This window comes from Rattus norvegicus, chromosome 6, assembly GCF_036323735.1.
Source record: "Rattus norvegicus strain BN/NHsdMcwi chromosome 6, GRCr8, whole genome shotgun sequence".
Lineage (NCBI taxonomy): Eukaryota > Metazoa > Chordata > Mammalia > Rodentia > Muridae > Rattus > Rattus norvegicus.
The window spans coordinates 17,122,193-17,146,387 of NC_086024.1; the positions used below are offsets into that span (position 1 = coordinate 17,122,193).

A 24,195-nucleotide genomic window follows, 5' to 3' on the forward strand; every position below is an offset into this window, starting at 1 on the left:
AGGACAAAAATGCCCCAGTGGGTCAAAGTTCAAGGCCGTCAGTCTGAGTCTCTTAGAAGGTAGACAGAAAGAACCAGGAGAAAGCAAGCCCCACCTTCCCACCTTTCTTTTTACACTTGTTTATTTTGTCATGGTGCGTGCGCGTACACCAGCGCCACAGGTTGTATAGGGCGTCAGAGAGCCATCATGTGGGTGCTGAACTGAACCCATCAGGCTTGATGGCCCAGCACCTCTTAGGCCGTTGTCCTCATGCCCACCCCGGCTACTTTTCGCTGTCATTTAAAACCCCCCTGAAGACATAGTCTGCTGTTACTCAGTCCTGACTTACAGGCGTTGATAAATTCTATTCAGAGCTGAACAGGAAGGAAAAGGTTACATTTCCTCGGAGCTGATCTTGCTCCCTCTCTTCAGACAGCAAGGATGATATAACCCCCGGTGTTTCCGTTTTTTATTTAACTGTCAAGAAACCCAGACTTCAGTTTAGATCTACGCATACCATTATCTTATTCCTCATCCTCTTTGCCTTCCTCTACCTGCCTTTCATCTTTATTGAAATATACCACTGCGTATTTCATCTCATCTACTGCACCAGGTGTTTGTCGTCGTCGTCGTCGTTGTTTTAAAAGCAAGCAATAGGCCGTGGAGATGACTCCGTGCTTGCTTCTTGCTTTGAAAACCTGAGGACCAGCGTTCAATCTCTAGAACATGCTCCAAGGTGGAAGGTATGAAGTTGTTTTCTGACCCCCTCACACAGGTCTTGGCATATGCAACACACACACACACACACACACACACACACACACACACACACACACACACTAATAATATAGTTAAAAAAAACTAAGACCCCTGTGAGCAGCTATCAACTGTGTGAGAACTTGCCTCCTTCATCAGGTGGTGTAGCGGGTAGGACTGACCTGGGCGTTTCGTTCTCTTTTCTTTTCTCTCCTCTTCTTTTTATTTTTTTGGGTTTCTCTGTGTGGCCTTGGCTGTCCTCCAACTTATTCCTGTAGACCACACTGCTTCACTGAAACTGTTCAGTCTACAGTAACACACTTAGCATCTTGTTCCCCATCCACCAAATACCAGACTCAACCCTATCACCGGGAGAATCTCAAAATGCCTACATTTTTCCCCCCCGAGGCCCTAGGGGGCCGTGGGTGGGTGCATGGCCACATAGATGACATCTGCCATTCCATCAACTACCCAAGAGCCTCCTCTCTCTAGCAGGCCTCGCCCCTACCCTCACCCGGTTTATGACAGGAGCCTTCAGATTGTAATGGTTTTGGGGCTGGGGATTTGGCTCAGTGGCAGAGCACTTGCCTAGGAAGCGCAAGGCCCTGGGTTCGGTCCCCAGCTCTGAAAAAAAGAACCAAAAAAAAAAAAAAAAAAAAAAAAAAAGAAGCATCTCAGATTGTAAGGGTTTTAATGTGTCCTCTCAAAGTTAATGTGTGGGAAGATTAATCCCCAACTCAACTGTGTTGAGAAACAGACCTTTAAGAGATGGTTGTTTTCTGTGAATGACATCAGTGTAGGGACGGCTTCCTTTCTTGGGTGTTTCTTACTAAAAAAAGAATGAGTTCTTGATCTCCCCTCCTCATCCTCTCCCTCCCTTCCTTCCCTGTCATCCCCTTCCTCCCTCCCTGTCTAAATTCTTCCCTGTCATAACAGAGAAAGAAGGTCCTGACCAGACGCAAATCCAACTACATAACACAGCCTCGTAAGCCTGAGACAATGAAGGTTTGTTTTGAGACAGAGCTTCAGATAGCCCAGGCTAGTCTCAAGTTCACTGTAGACAAGGATGCTATACTCTTGGTCCTCCAGCCATTACCTCTGTGTGACTTTAGATATCCTCAGCTATGCTTGGATTGAGGGCACCATGCCTGGCTGATGCCTGCTGTCTTCATTCTCGGGGTGTGAGTTTGTGGGCTACAGAAGATTGAACCCAGAACCTTGCTTATATCCCGTATGCCTCCTGCCTCCTGCCAGTCATGTACTCGGCACTGTAAATACTTCTCATTAGATAGGCCAGTCACTTTTCTCATCATTGAGACAATACTTGATGGAAACAAGGAAGGAAGGATTGACTTCAGCTCGTGTGTATCAGTCCATCATGGCAGGGAAGGTACAGCGGGCCAGGGTTGTTCTGTCCATGTCGGTGAGAGCTCACAGCAGGCTTGTTCACATTGTGGCTGGTCGGGAAGTAGAGAATGAGACCAGGAGTGGGGCTGGAATACAACCTTCGAGCCCTGTCTCTAGTGGTCTGTGTCTACCAGCAAAGCCCTATATCACAAAGATTCTGCAGTCTTCCAAAACAGTGCCATTAGCTGGAAGCGAAATAGTTAAACACATGAGCCAGCCTGTGGGTGACATTTCACATTCAAACTTTAGATGAACGAATTTCTAACAGGTAAGCTATCCTACCCAGACACTACTTTACCTTAACTTGGCTAAAGTATTTTTCCTGAAGCCCCACGCACAGAATGGAGGTAAGAGGGTAAACAGGAGACATGAGATAAGTCCATTCTTTAGGCGGATGACTGGAGTCATGTGACCTTAGACCTGTGCTTCCCACCTCTGCACAATGGAAGCTTGAGACAATATGGAGGACAGATTCAGGTTGGAATCTGGGCACTGGGAATTTTTTTTTTTTTAAGACCACACCCGGAATCAGAGAAAGGACTGGAAGAGCTTAAAGGGGCTCGAGACCCCATATGAACAACAATGTCAACCAACCAGAGCTTCCAGGACTAAGCCACTACCCAAAGACTATACATGGACTGACCCTGGACTCTGACCTCATAGGTAGCAATGAATATCCTAGTAAGAGCACCAGTGGAAGGGGAAGCCCTGGGTCCTGCTAAGACTGAACCCCCAGTGAACATGATTGTTGGGGGGAGGGCGGTAATGGGGGGAGGTTGGGGAGGGGAAGCCCATATAGAAGGGCATATAATAATGGAAATGTAAATAAGAAATACTCAAGTTAATAAAGATTAAAAAAAAAAGACGGGGTTGGGGATTTAGCTCAGTGGTAGAGCGCTTGCCTAGGAAGCGCAAGGCCCTGGGTTCGGTTCCCAGCTCCGAAAAAAAGAACCAAAAAAAAAAAAAAAAAGACCACACCCCTTCCCAGGGAGTTCTAGCACATTGCCTGAGTTATATAGATTCACTGCTGTGCTGGCTGAGAGAGGAAGGAGAGAAAAGAACCCAGGGAAGGGGGCAGGAGAAAGGAGGGAATGGAGAGAGTGGGGGGGGGGGGAGCAGGAGTGGAGAAAGTCCACACTCCGATGTCAGGTGCTCCACTTGGCAGTGTTAATTGAGGGGATTTAAAAGAATGGAGAGGCAAGCACATTCCAACCGAGCAGGAAAAGCTCGGTTCCAGAAAGTAATATACTCCGAATGTGTTTGGTCTTGAGCAAAACAGATGTGAAATGGTATTTCTGAAGAACCCAGCGAGAGCTTCATTTTGTGCCAGATGCTGGAAATGTCCCAGCTTTAAAAAAAAAAGTGGCTTTTTTTTTTTTTTTTTTTTTTTATTACCTAGCGATCTTAACCAATGCCAGCAGCAGGTTCAGAGCCCAGGCTGCCGAAACCCAAGGCTTTGCTAGTGTTGGCCATGGAGCAAGCTTCTGATGTCACCTCAGCGAGAGAGGCTCTCCTCTCTGCTCTGGGCTCTGGGCGGGATATGAGCCCAGGATGTCATCCCTGTGCCATGAACACATGCCTGCTTGGCCTCTGACAAGTAGGTCAGTATAGACGCGGCTTTGAGCCTCCACCGAAAGCTGTTTGCCGCTGGCAGGAAGTCACTTCTGCAGAATTAAAATTCATCAGAGCTGATCAAAGGAAGTGCAGGGCAGGCAGGCTGGCGGGCGGGCGGGCGGGCCAGATCCTAATCTCTGCTTGCTAGCCCCACACATCAGCGCACATGAGTCACCCCGCTGAGCTCAGCGGACATGATGTTTGGATTAGACTTTTACGGGGGAACTTTGCCAAACTCGCCTTTGCTGTCTCGCAGCTGAGAAGTAAAAGAGAAAGGTGGCCATGGGGGTTAGATGTAGCTCCTCAGGTGCCAGGGGAAGAGGCGGGTGGCTCTCTAGGCGCCAGGGAGTGGCTCTAAGATCCAGTGTCCCAAGCTCATCTTGTCAGCTCAGATCTGGCTGGTACCAGAAGCAACTGAGCCCACAGCAGGCCCACACATCCTTCCTCCCGAGCCAGCTATCCAATTAAGACGTACTATTAAAGGCACTCATTTTGCTTTCACTCAACCGTTTGCCTCTCAACCAGTAGGAATCCCTTTTCTAAAAGGCAGGCAACACTTCAGCACTCAGGCATCTTGCCTCAAAAGCAGCATGGTCCATCGGAAAAAAAAAAAAGAGGGAGGGAAGTCAGAAATAAAAATTCCTAAATTAAGAGCCAACCCATAAAAGCAGGGCTTCCCTTAGCGCCTGGCTGGTGTGACATCACCATGGATTACTCAATGAAGATGGTGTCAGGGCAGCGGCTGGGTTATATGTGGAAATTCGCCCCCAGAAATAGAACTGCAGAAAGTAAGGAGGGGTAGAAATCTCCTACTCTGCACGTGGGTATTTGGGGCCGAGTTCCTCGGGCAGAGAGCTGGGTGGGATCTTCCCCCAAGACGGGCCCAGGTGCTTGGACTTGGTGGTAGAAATCACAACCAAGTTTTGCTTAGTTTGTTTTGCTCCCCTTCTCTGGAAGCCCTGGTAAGAACAGGATCACAAGCGTTTGTTTCAGATTCTGCCAAGTTTTGCTTCTGTGCATGGTAACTTGGGAAGAAGCAGCCCCCGTTATTTTCTAAGCCAGGCATTCTTGGCTTGTAGTCTCTGCTGGGACTCTACTTAGAGTATTTTAGACTCTCATTTATTAAGGCTTGTAAGTGGAGGTGGCAGTCCTCGATTCTTTCAGAATAAATGTTGCCACCAGTCTCTCCACAGCTTTTTACTATAAACCTCCAAATTTACCATTTCAATAAATTGGATGCAATTAACAAACACACTAACACACATACACACACACACACAAACACACACTGTTTACCAGATGATGATGATGATGATCTGTTAGCTGGGTGGCAGTGCACGCCTTTAATCCTAGCACTTGGGAGGCAGAGGCAGGTGGATCTCTGAGTTTGAGGCTAGCCTGGTCTACAGAATGAGTTCTAGGACACCCAGGGCTACACAGAGAAACCCTGTACCAGAAAAAAAAAAACCCTGTAATTCCCACAGTGGTCAAATTGGTCATGAATCTTTAATCTGGGAATAGAAACCCAGTGTACACTCGAAAGCCCTTTATCAAGTGTGGGCAGCAAGTGTGGTAGAGAGGGCATGACTTCCAGGCAACCCTGTAGAGCCCTGACTTCACCTCCTCTTAGCAGTCTGAGCTCCAGCAGTGTCCTGAATCTCCATCACCATAATCTCTTCATCTTCGAAGTAGGGATAATGGCCGTCCCAGTCTCATGGGAAAAGCTTCAGTGAGCTAAAATAGGTAAAAAATTTAGTGGCGTTCCTGGCGCCCAGTAAACAAGTACAGAAAGTACCATGGTTTATAGTACAATAATTACCCTGCAACCAGCATTGTGTAGTGAATGGCGGTAAGAATAACTGGAGTCTTCAGCCAACAATTCTTCCTTGTGAAAGTCTTCAATGCCCAGAGTTGGAGTCTGTTTTAATTGAAGTAATTAGCTCATGGTGCCCGTGCTTGATCAGGTTTGCCCTCTTCCTTGGTTAGGAAAATAACCCTGGTGAGAAGAAAAGGGTCCTGTGTGACCACTAAGAGGCATCTGGGCCAGTGAGATGGCTCAGCAGATAAAGGCCTTTGCCTCCAAGCCTGACTATCTGAATTCTATCCCTGCGACTTAACCTGGTAGGAGAGACCTGACTCTTTGCCCTTTAACCTTTGACACCTCCACCCCCCCCCCCCCCGTCGGGTTCATGCCACTTCCTGGCAAATAAATAAATAAATGAATGGTGCTGTTTGTTTTGTTTTTTAAGAGATACTGGCTGACTTTGGTAGTATATACCTATGAGCCCAGAACTTAGAAGGCTGAGTCAGAAGGATCATGAGTTCAAGGCCAGCCTCTGTACAGAGTGAGTTCTAGGCCAGGAAGATCCACTTAGCCAGTCTGGAAAAGGCAAACAAACAAACAAACAAACAAACAAACACAAAACAAACACAAAGCAGTCCCCCACCCCCACAAACCAAAAGAAAACCCCACAAACAAACAGAAATAAACCAGGGGCTAAGGATGTAGTTCAGTTAGAAGAGTGCTTATCCAGCATAAGACCTCATCTCAAAAACGAACAGGGGCTGCAGACCTGGCCCAGTGGTTAAGAGCATTTGCTTCTCTTGTAGAGGGCCAGAGCTTGGTTCCTATCACTCAAGCCAGGAAGCTCACAACTGCCCACAACAACGGAACCCAAAATGAGTAAGAGCAACAGAAAAGTACAAAGACAGGCTGTTGAGAGGGTGCGTGGGCTGCAACCTGACAGTGGGAGTTGGGTCCTGAGATCTACCTGGTAGAAGAGAGGAGTGACCCCTGCAAGTTGTCCTCTGACCTCCACACTCGGGCTGTGGCATTTATCGGAACACACGCATGCACAAATAACAGATAAATGTAATAAAAGTTTTAAGGAAGAGATAATCTGGCTGAAGGTTTCTTTGTGGTATAATGTGGATTTAGCATGCAACATGCCCTAGGTTAGACCTCCAGAATTTTAAAAAAAAAAAAAAGGTAGTATATGCACTTGGGGGTGGGGGGTGGTGGAAGAGGGTCCTTCTTAGAAGAAGAAAAAGCTCACACTTCTCAAATTCTCAGCAGCTTGTTGTGGGAAGAGGCAATTACTAACAGATTTAGACTAAGGCTGTTTTCCCTCCCCACCCCCCTCCTCTAAGAGCTGTTCCAAGGTGATAAAACCCTAAGAGGAGAGAGGAGGAGAGAACAGGGCGTAGAGACTTGAAGTTTGCTATGGCTCAGCCTGAGGGTAGCTAAGTTCATCTTTCTTCAGGAACTCTGAGGGCAAGGACCAAGCTGGTGAACGCCAGCTGAGACTTACAGAGTATCTCCCTGTAGCAGGATCCAAGGGAGCAGGGACAAGGGCGGGCTGAAACGTATGTCGTGAGGACATGGCGAAGGTGGTCCACTAGGAAGCAGTCAGGCTTAGAGTTTTGTCTTTTGCGGTGCTGCGTCTGCCGCACTTTTTATAGCAATGGCTTCCCTCTGTGACCTTGGTGTTGCAGGTGTATGCTACCTCACACTTGACGACTGAAAACACCTCATATGGATTAGTCTCCTGATCTAGAAGTCTTCAAGCCTGAAATGGAGGCAACAGTGTGGGCAGCGCTTTTCAGGAGGTTCGAATCCAGCAGCAAATATTCTCTTAGCCTTCTCAGATTGCGAAGGCTGCCTGCATTCCTTGGCCCCTCCAACCTCACTGCAGTCCTCACTCCTCTGACTCTCCTGCTTTGCTCCTGCCCTTATAAGGACCTTCGTGATTACAGCGTGCTTTCCAGGCTAATCCAGGGTAATCTCTCCATCTCAAGGTCCCTAGCTTAATCATATCTGCAAAGACCATGTAAGGAAACAGACTCACAGGTTCCAAGATGTAGGCATTCTTGGAGATCATTATTCTGTCTACTGCAGCCCTCAGGCCACCATCGGTGTCACATCTAGGGAAGGTGGCAGCTCTGAGTCACAGGCCAGAGTCCACGGTACCCAGCCCGCAGATTAGGAGCAGGTGAATGAGGAAGAACCAGCTAGCAAGGGACTGGCTCTGCGAGTGGAAAACCAACTCCCTTTCTGCAAATACACTTGTGAAAGTCTACGAGCAGCAGCAGAGGCACGAAGCAGACTCTGCCCTGAGTACAGACAGTGACTGTCCAGGCAGCAGATAGACTGGCTAAAAACTCAAGCCCAGGGCCAGCCGGATGATTTGGTGGCTTGCCACACAAACTCGATGACCTGAGTTCAATCCCCAGAAAACATGCGAAAGCAGGAGAAAGCGAACTCTGCAATATGCACGCGGCCCACAAAAAATTAAAAAACAGCCACCTCGACCAAAAACTCCAGCCAGTTCGTTAATCGCCGTGCCTGGTTTCTGGCAGGTGTGCAATTCAATAAGACCCATCCATTATTAATAGCAACAGGGACCCAGAGCCCCAGCTGCCTGGGGAGGCAGCCACAAAGCCCTGACTCTGAGGAAATAGAAGAGCTGTTGGAAGAGGGAAAGGTTATGAGGCAGGTGTGTGGAGGTAAAGTTTCAAACGCTATCGTAAAGTCTTCTCGTACCGCCAAGGAGGAAGTGTCTGGCCGGTTCTTTAGCAGCAGTCAAGAAGGAAATATTCCTGTGTTTTTTCTGTGGGGGAAGAAAGTAATAAACCTTTGTGTTGAGGGAACACCTTTCTGTGGTACAGCTCCAGAGGGATGGGTTACTCTAAACGCCTACGTGCCTGAATGTTTTTGTTAACGCCAAGCAGTTGGGAAGGGTCAGGTAGATCCCTGCAAGGCAGGGACAAAGTTCGGGAACAAATGACACATGTTCTGTTGACTTCCTTAGGGGACAGAGGTTTAGAAGAGAGGTATTACTCTGGGGTGTACTGTCTCTGGAAACATCTCCCTATGGATTCACTTATATGTAGAAGAAAAGGAGAAGCCTTTGCTCTGAAGGAGACCTTCCGTGCTACGCAAGAGTTCTTGGTGCTTGCACACCGCTCTGGGCATGTGTTGGACGGGTGGGGTGCGGTGGTGACAACTGATAATTAACTATGATAAGAGGAACAGAGACAGACAGAGCAGAGTAAAGGGCTCTGCACTGGCAGCGGACTGCCTGCTGATGCCAGAGTGTCAGAAAAGCCAGACTGAATAATCGAGTTCGTGTGGAGAGATCAGAGAAGAGCAAAGTGGGCAGAGACATAAATCATGAAGACACCCCCAACACATTTCCAGCGGGGGAGCTGAAGTCTACAGAAACTGAGCTCGTCTTAGCAAGGGCTGGGCGTAGGGCCGGTCTGCTTATCAGGCGCTGTCCATCTTGTTAGGCATAGCCCTCACCTCACTCCAGCTCCTGGCGGCTCTTCTGTGTAAGTGACCTAACCCCTGGCACACTCTTGCATAAAGTGAAGAAAAGCCGGAAGAAGGCAACAGCAGAAAAGAACAGGAGTTAAGTGAAGGGAAAGTTCACAGACCCTTGTGCCGGTCAAGTGGCTGGTGATCTGGGTCAGAGGCCTAGCCACACACAGGTAGTGGCCTAAAGTCTATTTGGGATTTGGGGGAGTTGGGCTGGGTTTGTCAGCTTGTCCTTGAGGCAAAGGCATTCCACAAGCTGTGCTTGTGACTTTCCACTTAAGAATTAAAAAATAACCGCATTATCATTTTTGTGCATGAAGGCATGTATGGATGTGTGTGTGTGTGTGTGTGTGTGTGTGTGTGTGTGTGTGTGTGTGTGTGATTGCTTCCTATCATGCCAGTTCTAGAGATCAAACTCAGGTCTTGAGGCTTGTGTGACAAGCAACTTTACCCACTGAGCTACTTCTCCAACTCTTAGGTCCCACTTTTACCGAGGTGAACGTGACCCGCTTTAAGTTCTCCTGAGTCTAGATGTGCAGAGTAAGTGGAGACTGCAAAGGCAGAACACTCAGAACAAAAGAAATTAAAAATTGAAAACCCTTCACTGCGATTACCGTACATGAAGACCAGTTCCTGTCTGTTCTACACACATGCTAGTAGACACCCAGACACTGGATTTTCCAAAATGTTTCTGCAGAATAGTGTCTATTTTTAAGGTACTCCCTTTACCTGGAACTTGACAATAGTCCTTTAAAAATTAGTTAAGAAGAAAAATAGATGTGCAGACAAGGAAGTGATGCCAAAGCCCTTTTAAAGTCTCCTGAGTGTCCAAAAAAGGAAGAAAAGCCATCCCCTCCCATGCCTGCCCTTCACTTCTCCCTGCAAGGGCTGCAGGCTTCCGGTCTACTGCTTACTCTGGATGGCTGAGCCCCTTTTCACTGTGAAAATGCAAATCACAGTATTCTTAGGGGCAGGGCGTTTCTGATTTTTTTCCCTCAGGGGAGTTTATGATCCCAAGTATTGCTCTGTTGACTGTAATTCCATGAAATAAAAAGTATAGTTTCCACGGTTTATTGAATGAATGTAGATAACGACTAACCAGTTGCTACTAAGGAACTAGTGGTTCCTGCTGAAGTTGTTAGAGAGAGAAGCCAGTGCTCGCCAGAGATGAAAGCTGAAGTACTGAGGAATGAAACACTGTTGCATTTGCCCCGCACTTTTCAAAAACTCGGGCAAGGGATGGAGAGACCACTCAGTGGGTAAAGCTTCTTGCCAACCAGTCTGATGGCCCAAGTCTGACCCCTGGGGCCCACAGAGTACAAGAAGCCAACTGACGCTGTGCATATCTTTCTTCCCCAGTGGAAGGGTCTGAAATTTTTCATGATTTAAAAAGGTAAGAGAGCCAGGCAGTGGTACCACACTCTAATCGCAGCTCTCGGGAGACAGAGACAGGTGAGTTCGAGGCCAGTCTGGTCTACAGCGCTAGTTCTAGGACACCTGAATCACACAACAGAGAAACCATGTTTCAAAACCACAACTCAATCAAACAAACAAACCAAAAGCCCCAAAACCAATCCCACCCCCCCAAACAAAAATTAATTTGTAATCCATCCTTGAGTCTGTTGTTACACAGTGAAGCAGAGAGCCCAGCATGGGGAATTTGATGATGGGAGTTTTTGCCAGATGACTTCAGCAAAGAAATGCTTTTGATGGATTCTTTCTGGAGAATGGAGCCACCAGGGTTTCCAAGAAAAGGGATGGTGAATTGAGTCATGACAGTTCATGGTCCTGTCCACAGGGCTCCTAGGAAGTTGTGGAAGGGAACAGAGATGCCTGTGGAGTTCACTCCTGACTTGCACAATGCAGGAAAGACGCATGCAAGTCAGGTCCACTCGGCCCCTTGACACCGATAGTGGCATTGACTCATGCCTCATACTCTTGGCTATGGGCAGGGCTAAGCGGTCATTGCAGGTCTGCCCTGAGTCTTGGCTGTCTGGATGTGGGATTTTCAGAAGCTTAGTGTCTTCAGGAAAACATTGCAAAAGGGGACTGTGTAGGACTGTCATGTAGCTTGCAGCCCGTCTCTGGCATGATCCTGAAGCCAGCAGGGAGGGAGGGAATGCAATTCGGGAAGATCTCTTCCCAGCCTCTCACTGGCTCCTAGGGTGGGGTTAGAAGTTGGCTTCTGGGTGACCACACCCAGCTTCCTGGCTACAGAGACATCCTCGACAGCTGTTGTCTGTGTTTGGCTTTCAACTTGGCTCCCTTAACCTGGCTTGCAGAAGCCATTTAGAGAGGAAAACTGAGACACTGGTGATTTGGTCTTATCTTTCTTAGACCCCCTCCTCACAGCCCTGCAGCTACACGTGTATCTCAGGCTTAGGGTGTAGGTCTTTGGTCTGCACCAGGGTTTGGAGGATCTCTTCACAAGCTCACTATATAAGGCGTGGGAGGAGTTGACAAACATATATACATACATACATATACATATATGTATATGTATATATGTGTGTGTGTGTGTGTGTGTGTGTGTGTGTAGGCTTTAATAGAATAAAGAATAGGATATTCTTAAATCATTTGGATCATTCCAGATTATGAGAACACAGTGAGTGATGTTTTAGAAACTATCTTCTTGTGGACCTTGCTTTTTTTTTTTTTTTCCAACTGGGTCCCCTAGCTCAGGCTAGCCTCAAACCCCTACATTCTTGCTTCTGACTTCTAAATACTCGTGTTATAGGAGGCATGTACTTGTATGGTTGACTGAAATGTCTTTGCCTTTCTATATCATAAATTAGCTCTCTGTAAACTAGGCTGTCCTTGAACTCACAGAGCTCTGCCAGTCTTTGCCTCCCAAGTGCTGGGATTAAAGGCAAGCGCCACCACCACCCAGTAATCTTTCCTTTCCTTTTTTTCTTTTGTCTTTTAAAGATTTATTTATTCTATGTGAACACACTGTGGCTGTCTTCAGACACACCAGAAAAGGACATCGGATTCCCATTACAGATGGCTATGAGCCACCATGTGGGTGCTGGGATTTGAACTCAGGACCTCTGGAAGAGCAATCAGTGCTCTTAACCACTGAGCCATCTCCCCGACCCCGTAAATTAATCTTACCAATCAAGATATAACCTATGGGGCTAGAAAGATCGATGCTTGCTGATCGAGTATGAGGACCTGAGTCTGAAGATCCTTCATCCCTTTAAAATTCTGAATGCAGTCATATTTGTGCCTGAAAATCCAATGTTGTGAGGTAGGTGTGTGTGTGTGTGTGTGTGTGTGTGTGTGTGTGTACGAGAGTGGCTGAACTTGCCTTTGTAAAAAAGTGACTTATTTATAATGAGGTGACCAGGGTGGAGGGATATGAGGATAACAAATAGAAAATACATCATAGATAAAAAAAAAAAAAGGCAGTTTGAGGGTGGGGTGTTGTGATGGTTAAACTCAGTTGTCAATGTGATGACATATAGAATCATCCAGGAAGCCGGGCCTCTGAGCTTGTCTGTGGGAAGCTGTCTTGGTTAGGTTACTTAAGGTAGAAGGGTCTGTCCATAGTGGGTGGCGTCATCCCCTAGCTGGGATGCTACACACTCTACAACAAGGAAAATGAGAGCTGGACACAAAGCACTCCTCTCTCTCTGCCTTTGAACTGCAGACACAATATGAACAGTTACCTGAAGCTCCTGCCGCCATGGTAAACTATGAGCCAAATCGGCACTTCCTTTAATGACTTCGTCAGGGTGCCTTACCACAACAGGAAACACAACTGAGAAAGGGTTGGTGCTGAATGTTTACAAAGAGGAACAAACTCAAAGCTTCATTGGTCTAGTTGAGGGGGAGCAAGAGAGAAACCACAAAAGGTACCTCAGTCATCTTTCCCTGCATTTCCTCACACAGACATTGTCTCTGAAGTTATCCTTTTATTTACATCCCATCCTCTCCTTGGAGGAGGCTGAACAATCCACCCAGAGGAATGACTAAAATTACTACTGATTTAATGATAAATGGATTGATGGAGGCAAGGTCTGGCTGTCGTCCAAATTGGCCTCAAACTCACCCCCGAAGGTTCTGCCTCATCCTCTCAGGCATGTGGATTCCTGATTTAAAATTAATTAAATAAAATTAATTCTTGCCTAAATTAATTGATCGTAGGATGCTTTCATTTGGAAACGCACACACACACACACACACACACACACACACACACACACACACCCCAAAATAAAGAAACCCCAAAACCAAAGCAGGCTGGAGAGATGGTTCATTGCCAATGTGAGGACTGATTTTAGATCCCTAGTGTCCACTTAAACATGCTGAGCATCTGTAATCCTAGATCTGGGGAGGGAGAACCACAAGGATCCCTGGGGGCTTGCTGGCTTGCTAGCCTAGCCAAATTGATGAGTATTAGGTTCAGTGAGAGACCTTGCCCCAAAAGATAAGGCAGAGAGTTATAGAGGAAGACACCCGATATCAACTTCTGTCCTCCACATGCATATACTCATATACACTCAGAAACATATGCACATATGCAAACACAGGCACCTGCACGCGCGCACACACACACACACAGACACACCCCACAGGTGTAAAACCAAACCAAAACAATGTAACACAAAACACACAACACAGAGGCATGAACAAAAGACAATGTAAGACAATGTAACACAAAGCAACTTTTACACACGGGAAACGTCTACCTTCCCCCCAAAGACAGTCTTCTTTCAACATCAAGTCCTTTAGGGTAGCTTCCGGCCAAATCCGGATCCAGGCAGCCAGTATTTAATTGAGTAAGACAGACTTGTCTGCAGCCTGGAAGGGTTTTCTGGAGAAGAGGCCACGTGTCAGGGTTAATCACGGCATGGCTTAAACCGTAGACTGTGGATGGAACTTGAAAAAGGCAGGTTGCTGATCGCTGTGTGGTCAGCTGAACCATGACCCTTAGATCTTCGAAGGGAAGAAAGAAAAACTTTGCTGTTGTCTTCGGGTGCAGAATCTGTGGTGAAAATGAGTGTTTGGGTTGAAGGCAGCTCTTGCCCCACAACTCCAGGTTGTGTATTAGCAGGTCAGGATAGAAATGTAAATGTGTCGACCGTCCACACACCTCCTGGGAAAAACAAAACCGAGCAAACAAATGTGATAGGCTCTGAGTTAGGAAACTTAGGAAACTTCACCCCAGCTTGATTCCATTCAGACGAGTCTCATTCGTTTTCAGTACGCTGGAATCTGATAGTGTTTACCTCAAGGGCAGGTCCACAGATTAGATGAGAGAGTGTGGTTAGAATAGCCCAGCTTAGTTTCCAGATTCAAGGAGATTTCACTGTTCTCTTCCCGAATCTCTTAAACCTACAAAGGGGACTATGTAAGACAGTGTGGTTCACAAGCTGGGCTGCACACTTAAATCCCTAGGTGAGTTAATAAAAAGACATCCTGATGCCTGGTTTAAACCTGCAGGGAGCCTGGATTAACTGGGTGAGCATGTGACCTGGTCACAAGGATGCTAAGAAACACAAAGGAGAAATGAGCAGAGCTACGATCCGCGTGTGTGTGTGTGTGTGTGTGTGTGTGTGTGTGTGTGTGTGTGTGTGTGATGTTGATGTGCATGAGTGTGCGAGCTGGTGGAGGTTAGAGAACAACCTCCGGGGTTGGTTTGCACTTTTTATCTTGCTCAAGGCAGCTCTCTTGCTCACTCTGCATTTGCCAGGCTGGCTTCTGAGCTCCTGGGGACACTGCTGTCTCTGCCTCCCACCCCAATGCAGGCTTCTTAGGTCACTCGTGGTGCACGTTACTGTTACTGCCTCAGACTCTGTCTTCCAGCCCCAAGGCCACAAGTTTCCTGGGAGATTTCAGTAGGTTTCTCTCACCCTCTCCTCTCAATCAAGAGCAAGAAGCAGACAATCTGAGGAAACGGGATGGCACTGCCCCATAATGATCAACAATGTCACCCCACTGACTGACCTGACATTGGGACATACTCCATGCAACACCAGCAAATATACTTTTCTAAGACAGAACATTTTGTAGGTTGTAGAGCTACAAGCCTAGTTTTAAGAAAATTAAAAAGGGGCTGGGAAGATGGCTCAGCAGTGAAGAGCACCTCCTTCCAGAGGTCCTGAGTTCAATTCCCAACAACCACACGGTGGCTCACAATCATCTGCAATGGGGGATCTGATGCCCTCTTCTGGTGTGTCTGACATACACGTAATCACATACATGAAATAAATAAATCTATATAAAAAAGAAATTTAAAAAGATTAAAGTTAAATCAAATGTGTCTTCTGATTTCAATGAAATTAAACTAAATACTGATAAGAGAAAGTTATCTGAGGACTAGGGATGTAGCTCAGAGGTCTAGTGTTTGCCTAGCATGTGTGGGGTCCTGGTTTCAGCTTCCAGCACCCTAAATAAACAAAGGCAACAGCAGAAGACAAAGCAAACCAACAAACAAAGTTATCTGGGATATGGTCTATTATTTGGGAACCAAATTATATTTTTTTTTTCTTTTTCTTTTTTTCGGAGCTGGGGACCGAACCCAGGGCCTTGCGCTTGCTAGGCAAGTGCTCTACCACTGAGCCAAATCCCCAACCCAAATTATATGTTTACTTCTAAGTAATTCATAGATTAAAGAAATCAAAAGAAAAATCTAAAAGGTTTTAGAAATCAATAGAAAACCCAATCAAGCTTTATGAGAGTCATCTAATACACATTCACAAAGAAATTTCTGGCACTATACACCTACATTAGAAATTAAGAGCCGGGCTTGGTAGCTCATACCTGCAACCACAGCACTTGGCAGACAGAGGCAGGAGGATCGCTATGAGTTTGTGGCCACCCTGGTCTTCAGAGCAAGTTCCAGAACAGCCAGGGTTCCATGGATAAACCCTGACTCAAAAAACCAAACCGAAGGAAACCAAACCAAAAATAAATAGATAAATCAATCAATCAATATAAAACAATAACAATAACAACCACAAACCAAACCAAAATGAACAACAGCTAACATGGTAGGTGACATCTGCAGGCTCGGTGTTCAGAGTCGTGAAAGGAACATTATGATAGAAAAAGTATTGTAACATTATGAAAAACCAATATGCCAATACATTTTAGCAATCTAGGCAAAGTTCCCTCACATATTCGAATCATCGAAGCTGGTTAAAAAAGATCCAGACAAACGTTTCTTTCATGTGGTGTATGTATGTGCTTCTACATGTGTGTGGATGTACATGGGGAGGCTACAGGTTGAAGGTAGGTACCTTCCTTGACCCCTCTCCACTTTGAACTGAATAAACTTAATATTACTACATTGATTAAATACTTTAAATTAATGATTAAAACCTACACAAGTGGCCATTGGGGAAAATTAAATGAATACTACTATTATAAACATAGTAGAGTGGTATGCTGGCTGGTCTTATGTCAACTTGACTAGAGTCATCTGAAAGGAGGGAAACTCCTTAAAATCAACTGTAATAAGGCACTTATTGATGGGGGAGGACCCAGTCCATTGTGTGTGGGGGGATCTCTAGGCTGGTGGTCCTGGGTCCTATAAGAAAGCAGGTTGAGCAAGCCATGAGGAGCAAGCCAGTAAGCAGCACCCTCCATGGCCTCTGCATCAGCTCCTGCCTCCAGGTTCCTGCCCTGCCTGAGTTCCTGTCTGGACTTTATTTGATGATGAACAGGAGTATAAAGCAGAGCACTGACTGCTCTTCCAGAGATCCTGAGTTCAGTTCCCAGCAACTACATGATGGCTCACAACCATCTGTAATGAGATCTGATGCCTTCTTCTGGTGGGTCTGAAGACAGCTAGAGTGTATATAATAAATATTTTTTAAAAGAAACTTTAACTAAAACAAGTGGCTAATAGAAATACCAAAATATTGATCTGGAGAGATGGCTCATCGGTTAAGAACATTGTTCTTCCTGCAGACTAGGATTCACTCCCAGCACCCTCATTGTGCCTCACAACTATCTGTAACTCCAGTTCCAAGGATCTGACACCCTCACATAGACATACATTCAGGTAAAGCACCAATGCACATAAAATTAAAAATTGGGGGATGGGGTGGGGGCTGGAGTGATGGCTCAGCGGTTAAGAGCACTGTCTGCTCTTCCAGAGGTCCTGAGTTCAATTCCCAGCAATCACATGGTGGCTCACAACCATCTGCAATGGGATCTGATGCCCTCTTCTGTCATTCAGGCATACATGTAAATAAAGCACTCATGTATATAAATAAATAAACCTTAAATAAAAGAAATACAAAAATATCAGCTTCTAGAGTGCCTCTGGAGTGACTAGAACTCATTCACAGCTGCTGGGCAAGTGAAATGGTACAACTACTTTCAAAAACAGTTTGGCAGCTTCTCTAAAAAAGTAAGAACTTATGGTTGGGCAGTGGTGATGGACATTTTTAATGCCAGCACTTAGGAGGTAAAAGCAGACAGATTTCTGAGTTCCAGGCTAGCCTGGTTTACAGAGCAAGTTTCAGACCAGTCAGGGCTACACAGAGAAAAATCCTGCCTCAAACAAACAAACAGATAAACTTACCATTGCCACATTTTCATATTTACTTGGAATTTTAATTTTGTTCAAAACCTACTTCTAATGATGGTTCTTAAGTGCTTTGACTTCCTTTCTAGCCCACTACCCACCAGAGGTAGTGGAAAAGAAAGGAGATGGGGAACTGGACCTGTTTAGAAAGGTTCTCTGGAGCAACTCCCGCCTGTGTTGTCTGGAAATAGGCAGTTCAGTTCATAGGTCAGCAGCGGCAGCTCTAAGCACTTCATGGCTACACCAGCAGTCTAGTTCGATAGAGTTGGGATAGCAAACACGAAACGGCAGTGGTGGCACTACCTAGCAGAGACAGCCAGGCCTCAGCTGAATCAGCACGAGTCAGCAGGAGGAAGAAGAAGAAGAAGAAGAAGAAGAAGAAGAAGAAGAAGAAGAAGAAGAAGAAGAAGAAGAAGAAGAAGAAGAAGAAGAAGAAGAAGAAGAAGAAGAAGCGGGGCTGGGGATTTAGCTCAGTGGTAGAGCGCTTACCTAGGAAGCGCAAAGCCCTGGGTTCGGTCCCCAGCTCAAAAAAAAAAAAAAAAAAAAAAAAACAACAAAAAAGAAGAAGAAGAAGAAGAAGAAGAAGAAGAAGAAGAAGAAGAAGAAGAAGAAGAAGAATTAGTAGTAGTAGTAGTAGTGGTGGTGTTGGGCAGCTAGTTCTATAAACAAGACAAGTTCCTCTCACTGTCCATTGAGTCCTATTTATACTCCCTCCAAACATCACTGTGTCCTCCATGTGTCTTGCCTCGCCACATGAGTCTGTCTCAGCTGACATCACTCTGCCAATCAGCCTGAGTTTGCAGAATCAGCAAGAAGTTGCAGCATGCCACCAGAAGTTTTTTGGTGTATTTCTCTTTATGGAATCCAGACAAGAAGAGCTCAACTATGCAATGTAAGTTGGACAGATACATGCATGTTGTTAGCAAAATATCTTTCATCACGTGTCCTTTCACGGGCTTGCTTTAGCAGAACATCCTTTCACCTGTGTCCGCTACAGGAAGTTCACATGTTTGCCCCAGCAAAACACCATCCGGCACAACTTTCCAAAGAATCCTTAAGTTTCCGGTTCATTTACTCAAATATTAGAAAATTTACACATCTTTATCTGTCCATGAAGGTTTTTAGTACATCATTCATAATTGACCCAAATGAGAAACATTCCAAACGTGTTTCAGCCACAAATGGTTACATTTGTAGCATTGTACAATGAAATATTACCTAGCAACCACAGGCCATGCAGTTAATACCTGTAACACGGGCAAACCTCAGAAAAATTACACAGGTGGAAAGAAGTTAGTAAGGTATCCCTTACCTCTCCCCAAAGTGTACACCAACGAGATGGTTCCATTTCTATAGAATCCTAGGAAATGAAACAGATCTATGGTGAAGTACACAGTGGTTGTGGATGAGGTAGGGAGGGATAGCAATGAAGCAGGAGAAAACCTGGAGTGTGGTTAGTTTGGCTGTGGTAATAGTTTCATAAGTATCTATGTCAAAACTCATTCAACTGCCTGCTTAAATATCTGTGGCTTATTATATGTCAACTACAGCACAGGAAAGCTGTTTCGGGAAAAAAAAAGCCTATCTAGGGCTAGGGATATAGCTCAGGAGAAAAATGCTTGCCTGGTGAACTCAATACTCAGCGCCTATTTTTACACAAAGCGGGCTAGAGAACTCACAGAGCCTTCCAACTGCTGAGATGAGAGGCATGGCCCCACTGTTTTTTAAAAAACTGGGTGTAGGAGTAGGTACTCACAATCCCGATTCTGGGGGTGTAGAAATGGACAGATCTCTGTCTGAGGCTTGATGGCCTGTCAGTCTAACCTAATTGATAAGTTCTAGGCCAATGAAAAGACCTTGTCTCATAAAATAAGGTGGACAGCACCCAAGGAGTAACAACCTGGCCCTGACATGTGCACAGACACAGATGGACAGACGGAGAGATGGACAGATGGACAGACACGGGTTAGGTAGGTGATTCCACTGTGCGGCTGAATTGGAGGATTCCCTAGAACATGCACACATCACTCTCCAAGTTCCTCAGCTTCTGCTCAAAAGCTGAGCTGCCGTCAACCCTCAGAGTCTTCTCCTGTAAGATCCCAGTCCTGCTGCAAGCATGAAGCACACAGGACAGCTACAGAATGAACGTTCAAATCTTCTGGCCACTTCACTGCAGAAATTCCAAGGCATTCGTTTCAGGCCACAGGGAAGCACCAGATGAAAGTTACTACTCGGAAATGAAATACGGCCAGAGTCTCAAGCCTTTAAGCTTCTTGAGTCAGAAATCATCCCCAGTGCAGAGACAGTTTGGGATCTGATAATTTGGTGAAGCTCCTCCTCCCTTCCATGGGCTGAGCTTCTGTACGGCTCTTGCTGTGTCTGTGGCTGTTATTTGAACCCATTGTGGGCTTCCTTTCCTTTGACCTGATCTTCTGTGCTTCCAAGAAGAGATACTTGAATGGACTGATGAGTTTGTTCCCTTGTGAGACTTCCTTGAAGAGGCTTATCTCCTCTCTCCTCTCAAGGACTCAAAAGGGTCATTGAGTGAGTGAAGCTGGCCTATCTGTGCTTCCAGTTTTGCTTAGAGGCAGGGGGATGACTTAGAGTGGCATACTTTAGCCCTCTGTGTGCATTTGAATCACCCAGGGATCCTGGCTGTGAGACACGCCGAAGAGGAAGGTGGACCCGAGACTGCGCCTGGACTGCCTTTTCTAGGAGGCCCGATGCAGCTAGCTAATTCTTAAGGCAGGTGGCCTTCCAGAGTCCTCTCGTCCCAGGGACACTGTGAAGCAACAGTATGATCCCAGTTGAGAAAAGATAATTCAAATCAAAGTGAGGCAACTTCTTAGCGTTGCTCTCAATCACGAATTCTCTTCCTTATGTAAATGTTCATGCAGCTGGTAAGGAGAAGAATCCACTTGCTGGGCACTGTCCAGAATTATAAAACACATAGCTCGTAAAATGGGTGCAACACAAGCATGGGGACCTGAGTTCGGATCTCCAGGACCCAAGTAACGGCCCAGGACATACATAGACATCTGCAACTCCAGAGCTCGTGGGAATGGAGACAGGTAGCTCCTGCAGGGTTTGCTACAGTCTGGCTGAGCTGGCTGGAGCTCCAGGTTCTGGAGAGACTCTGTCTCAAAAAACGAGATGGAAAAGACACCTAACACTGATCTCCATCTTACAAACCACACACACACACACACACACACACACACACACACACAGAGGCATGTGCACCTACACACGTACATGCACACACACACACACACACACACACACACACACACACACACACACACACACACACAAAGAAGGCACAGAAGTATTGTTGGTTGAATTCTTACCCTTTTCTGGAGAGGCTTTGTAACGGCCCTTTTTTTTTTGCAGGTTCTATTCAGTTACCCCAACCCAAGCCACCTTACCCTTGCTACATCCAGCTACTTCTTGTGTATATTTGATTTCATTCTCTTTGCAAAGGCTGCAACACTGAGATGGGGGAGCTGCATTGCTAAGTGCCTCATACAGCTATTGTCTTCAGTCCTCATGACGAATGGGCTGATCTCTTTCCCAGATAGTGACGGGATCGGGTTGCACGCCTTGAGTTTTCTTCTTTCCGAGGCAAAGATAAGCACTGGAAACAGCAGCAGTTGCTTCCGATGATTTAGTCACAGTGGAACTGCAGGACAGTCTGGAGACGTGGTCATGAATCTTCCAGGGGAAGCTGCTTGTTGCACTGGCTGGGTCCCATCCCCACCCCCACCCCCCTGCTCCTGACAATGCCCTTTACTTTGTTAGTCAAATCGCATGGACTTTTTCCAAATCAAATATTTGATTTTTGAAAAGGAATGAAGAAAAAAATGTTCTACCTAAGACTGATGAAGCTAAGCAAACAAACATATCACACATACACACCTCCACAAACAGACACACACACACATACACAAACACACACACAGACACAGACACACACACAGAGACACACACAGACACACACACACATACACAAACACAGACACACACACATACACAAACACAGACACACACACACATACACAAACACACACACACATACACAAACACACACACAGACACACACACAGAGACACACACAGACACACACACAAACACATACACAGACACACACACAAACACATATGATACATATGTGCATTTGTAAATTTAAAAAGACTCTTAATGTGCTTATATTTTAATCAAAAATATTTTTTAATTATTTATTTTTATTTTATATGCATCGGTGTTTTGCCCACATGTATCCGTTGGATCCCCTGGAACAGGAGCTTCTGCTAGGTGTGAGCTTCCACATGGGTGCTGGGAACTGAACTCGCATTCTTTGGAGGAGCAGTCAGTGCCCTTAAAACTTAGCCATCTTGTAGGGGCTGGAGAGATGACTCAGTAGTTAAGATCACTGGCTGCTCTTCCAGAGGACCTGAGTTCAGTTCCCAGCACCCACACAACAGCTCACAGCATTCTATAGCTCTAGTTTCTGGGGACCCAATGCCCCCTTTCTGCCTTGAAAGACACCAGGCATGAATGTGGTCCACAGACATATATTCAGGCAAAACATCCTCACACAGAAAATAAACAAACTAAATAAATAAAGAGAACTCCCTCTCTTTTTCTGTGTTAAAAAAAAAAACAGAAAAAAGAAAAAGAAAAAGAAAAAGAAGAAACTCTTACCGTAAGTGACTTCCTGTCTCCATTCTCCTTGCTAGTTAAACGAACACAGAATTTTCAGTGAAGATAGCTGAGGAGAAGGAGCTTGTGAGTTGAGCACAAATCTATGTCTGTAGCTCTGTATTCTGGCCCAGGGATCCTTATGAAGTGATAATGAGAGCAAGTTTCTGTCTTTTGAGCACATACATTTTTTTCTCCCAGAAGAACATGAATCACGGCTGAGAAGAGCATGCTAACGAGAGTGGCTCTGTCGCATTTCGGCAGGAAGGAGACCTGGAGCCCACTGTCTGGACCATGGCTGGATGAGGTTTGGGATATTTTAGTTGCTGTTGCTTATGGCCAGAAAATGTAAAGGTCGAAGGGTGCGTGAGGGATATTGATTGGGTCTGGACTGGTCATACACTTAGGTTGACACCTGCTGTTAGCTAATGTTTTACACATGGTCTCCTTGTGCCTAAGAAGCATCACAGCCCTGGTTCTCTAAATCCCACCGCCAGCCACATGCCACTCTTTTCCTGGTCTGTCTGTCTATATGTATGTCTGTCTGCCTGCCTGCCTATCTGTCTCCCTCCCTCCCTCCCTTCCTGCCTGGGGACTGGACAGAGGAAGGCAGACTGGCCAAGGGAGGAGGGCAGGCATGGAGAAGAGGACAGACAGAATAGGAAGTAGATTGCAGACAGACGGGGGGGGGGGGGCTGCTAACTTTCCACATCACTCTAGTCCTGTGTAAAACAACTTTGTTTCCCTAAATACACTCATAAGCACAGGGTTCTGTGTGTGTAATCCCAGCACTTGGGAGGTGGAGACTGGAGGACCAGATGCTCAAAGTCATCAGGACAAAGGGGAGAGGCTAGCCTGGACTACGTGAGACCCCATCTCAAAGACAAGACAAAACAAAGACCCTATGTTCAGCCAGTACTTAAAACAGAGGTTCTCAACCTGTGGGTCTCGACCTCTTCAGGGGTCAAACTACCCTTTTACAGGGGTTTCATATCAGATATCCTGTATATAAGATATTTATATTAAGATTCATAAACATAGCAAAATTACAGTTATAAAGTAGCAACGAAGTAATTTTGTGGTTGGGGGGTCACCCCAGCGTGAGGAATTGTACAACCTCCATCCTTTATGCGTACCGTCCACACGCCGAGCCCTGTTTGAACCTCTAATTGTAGCTTCAGGGCATTTTCTCTTCTGTTGGGTTTACGTCCTACCATGACGCCAGTCTTCTGAAGCTTTTGTTTTCTTATGTTCTGCTTTTCAAACCATCTGTGGCTTGCTCCTGCCCGTGTTTCGCAGATCACCAGAGGAGATGCTTCATGACTTAAAACAAAAAAAATCTGCTGTGGTCAAAGACGCCTGGGAAATCCAATTTTCCTCTTCCGACAAATATGCGGAAGGCTGAAGTTATGAACTATACCCCCAAACACCCCACAAAAAGCCAAACCCAGATTGAATTTGTTTTTTTTTCTTGGTGTACCACCCACAGTCTAGGAGATGTCTATAGCATTACGGTAGACCAAACCCTTTTGTGGGGGAGAGGTCCTTTGCTCCCAAGCATTGTATATGGGTTAATTGATTTAATTTCCCTTTTTGTCCTTAATATCTCCCAAATATCACCCCATGTTTCTGTCTTTACCCAGCGCTTGTCTTTACACTGAATGCTTCATTTCAGATCCTGAGGCCCAGAGGGTTCCCTTGCATTTGACTTTGTGGATCAGCCTCTTGTGGGCGGTGGTCAGCTTTTTTTTTTTTGGACTAGGCGTTGCACTGACCTGAGAATGTCCCCGGAACTCGCTGATAATGGAGGCACTGTCCTATGCAGACATCTGTGACAGGATCAAAATAGCCACTGCCTTCTTCCTTTCCCAGACTG

At 46.0% G+C, this 24,195-nt stretch overlaps 1 long non-coding RNA gene across 3 annotated transcripts; it reads right to left on the reverse strand.

Annotated features, from left to right (window-relative positions):
• Nucleotides 1–5,073: 5,073 nt before the first annotated feature.
• Nucleotides 5,074–23,430, reverse strand: LOC102556624 (uncharacterized). Of its 3 annotated transcripts, none has more exons than XR_010052178.1 (2): nt 22,323–23,430; nt 5,074–14,177 (listed from the first exon to the last, which is right to left on the reverse strand). It is a non-coding gene; the product is annotated as an uncharacterized LOC102556624 (long non-coding RNA). The 3 variants fall into 3 exon arrangements; XR_010052177.1 differs by lacking the exon at nt 22,323–23,430 and adding an exon at nt 21,047–21,360; XR_010052176.1 differs by lacking the exon at nt 22,323–23,430 and adding an exon at nt 14,311–21,360 and having other exon boundaries at nt 13,708–14,177.
• Nucleotides 23,431–24,195: the final 765 nt, after the last annotated feature.